At 42.1% G+C, this 3,043-nt stretch overlaps 1 long non-coding RNA gene across 2 annotated transcripts; it reads left to right on the top strand.

Moving 5' to 3' along the window:
• Positions 1–422: 422 nt before the first annotated feature.
• LOC306940176 lies at positions 423–3,043 on the top strand. 2 transcript variants are annotated; one of them, XR_013791986.1, is made up of 7 exons: positions 423–823; positions 1,006–1,082; positions 1,175–1,358; positions 1,606–1,682; positions 1,809–1,933; positions 2,491–2,615; positions 2,776–3,043. It is a non-coding gene; the product is annotated as an uncharacterized lncRNA (long non-coding RNA). The 2 variants fall into 2 exon arrangements; XR_013791987.1 differs by having other exon boundaries at positions 423–1,082.

Below are 3,043 nucleotides of genomic sequence, written 5' to 3'. Positions count from 1 at the left end.
CCTGAGCCAGTAGTTGTCCCTGAGCCAGTAGTGGACCCTGAGCCAGAAGCCACCCATCGAACCATAGAGGAAGAGGAGCCAGAGTTTGAGCAGGAGCTGGACAGCCTCTATCGAAGCATGGAAGAGCTCAACGTGTTAGGTGAGTTTCCAGTTTTCACTTCTGGTTATGTCTTTGTGAGTAGAATGAGTGAGTAGAATGAAATGTGTGTGTGTGTGTGTGTGTGTGTGTGTGTGTGTGTGTGTGTGTGTGTGTGTGTGTGTGTGTGTGTGTGTGTGTGTGTGTGTGTGTGTGTGTGTGTGTGTGTGTGTGTGTAAACTAAACATGTATCTAAATGGTTGTTGCATTTATCCAACAGGGGAAGCCTCGGTGGAGGGTGGCGAAGAGACAAGCAGCACACACGAAGATGGCGAAGCTGTGTTACCATTCAGTGACCTCAATAACAATGAATTCATGGCAACTGTCATACCGGCCCCACACACATATTCCATTATTTTTGACAACTTAGATTTTTTTTGCAGAACACACCATCAGTCCCAAAAAAGCAGCAACCAGTCTTTTCACTGGATTCACCATATGGCTGTACGCGACAGAATTCCCATATTCCAGCTCAGCAATCGTAGACCAATCCAAGACCTCCTTCACTACGACGTTGGTAACTCTCTTCCATCTGTCCTAACGCAAGAACACATGCGGAAGGAGTTCATTGTCCTTGGCAGTCGAATGCTCACATGTCACCTGGATGCTTTCAAACCCCTTGAAAAGCTTGTAGTGCATCACATACCACACCAGTACTCAGATGAAATGGCACAGCGCTCCACTGATGTAAGTACTGTGACCTACATGTGGCCTGGAAAACTGACAAATCTGCTAGTGATATAAATAATTGGGTTCGTCTATTTGTCTGGCCATTCCAGGCAAAACAAAATGTAACATGCCTTCATATAATGTGTAATCCACTAGCAAGTCTAGCACGTTTATATATGAATGTCTGTCTTTGTTCACAGTATCCCCTGGGTCTCATATTCAAAAATGAAAATTTAACCACGGAATTGACTGAAGTGCTGTTCCAACTTCAGAACAAGTAAGTATCTCCACTGTCACTTATTGCACTTATTGCCAAGCGGGGACAGATTCTTGATTTAGTTTTGAGCCTTCCTTTCTGTGTATTCTAAGGTATGTGCCAAAGCGAGCAGGACTCAGAGGGGTGTTCCCAGTGTTCTTTGGCGGTGACCGGCTGACAGAGGCAAACTCCCGGACTATCCAGTGGTCCATGGTACAGGGAAACACCCCAGAGCAAAGACTGGAGGGCATGCACTTCAAGTTTGAAGACTGGCATGCCATCAGAAATCTATTTGAAGTGAGTGTCATTAAATAGTGGATATGTAATTTTAAATCGACTATGTTACATGGTACCACTTTTTTTTGTAATTAATTATCCAACTCTTGTGCAAAATCATGTGATAGTTAATTCAAATGATACTGTCCACACTTTAAAAAGTAGAACCTGAACCACAAGACATAGACATACAGTACAACAGTCATTACTTTGGACATACCATAGTAAAATAAACTTTAATTTCTAACTTTATTTTATGTAAATTTAGATCTATCATAAGGTGTTCTTCAAGGATGCGTCGACCAAAGATCATGGGACTCTTGTTGCTAACATGAACATGTTAAAGTAAGTTGCAATTTATTTAGCCGCATTACTTAGGACATTTTCAGTTCCCCCCCCCCCCCCCCCCCCCAACCAATATCGTCATCGGAAAAGTGTTGTATGTACTTTATGTGATTTTTTTTTTCACAGTGATTTGTCACCTGCAAACTGAACATGAACATGTCTGGATATTGAATGAATTGTAGTACTGCACACTGGGACGTGAAATGCAGTCCTGACAACATGAAATTGGCATAGTCTTGCCAGGGGAGGAGGTATGGATAGCACAATGTTGGCAGTTGTTAACGTTCTGCAGAAGACGTTGAGGACACACATAAGATATTTGTTTTATAGTGAGGGGTTATGTCCCTATATGCCACAGATTTGCAAAAATGTTGAAAATTAGAATGAACAAAAATTAACATGAGGTTAGTCATGAGAGAGAAAAAAAGGAACCCTGTGTGTCTCTGGAATACACTTGCATAAAGCAAAAGTGGGCAGTCAATGCACACTGCCCTTCATGTAAATGTACTCCAGTATTTTAAGTCTGCACAATGTAAAACAACTGCCCCTGTGTTATTACATTTCTAAATACACTGTGTGTGTATCTGTGAGAGAGAGGGTGCGTAGAGTGAGGGAGACAGTGACACATACAACTATGTATGTTTGAGTGTGAGAGACCGTGAGTTGAGTGAGGGAGACCGAGAGACTCAAATAAATATGTATGTGTGTGTGTGTGTGTGTGAGTGTGAGAGAGGGGTGAGCGAGAGAAGTAGAGACTGAATGAAAAATATTTTGAATTGAAATTAAAATCCAGATTTCTGATTGACAGATGCAGCAATGCTAAACAGGGACCAAAGAAGGCATACAATGCCTACAAACAGTTTGTTGTCAAAGACACAACTGCACTGTTCCTGGCAGCTGCGATGGAACACTTTGGCTTGACAGATGTAAAAGGTAACTTATATCTAATAACATTATATCTAACATAATGTCTCAGTAGTCAAATGAATGCAACTTAGTATATTGAATATACTTCAAAATGTATAAGAACTGTTGTGATTATTGTTGTACTGTTGTTTTTGTCAACCAAGAATTCCTTTTAATGTTTTGACAGAAATCCCAGACGATTTCATTCCACCTGCAGTTCTCGCTGGAACTAGGGATCAGCAGCGGAAGTGGCTGGCTGACATGGTAGCAGGCTGTGTCGACTGTTACCTCCACTTGGATGATGACCCAGATTCTTTCAGAACTTCCGATTTTCCGTGCCGCATGCAAGACCTTGTGTGTCAAAGAACATTCACAAGCAGGTCAGAGCGATCAAGGCATGAGAAGGACGTTCATGACATGGATATGACGCCTCCGGAACGGGACCACAAAAAGGA

This window comes from Electrona antarctica (assembly GCF_951216825.1).
Source record: "Electrona antarctica genome assembly, chromosome: 16".
In the NCBI taxonomy this organism is placed as follows: Eukaryota; Metazoa; Chordata; class Actinopteri; order Myctophiformes; family Myctophidae; genus Electrona; species Electrona antarctica.
The sequence above is the reverse complement of the archived record's forward strand: the minus strand, read 5'-3'. Positions and strand labels throughout refer to the sequence as shown.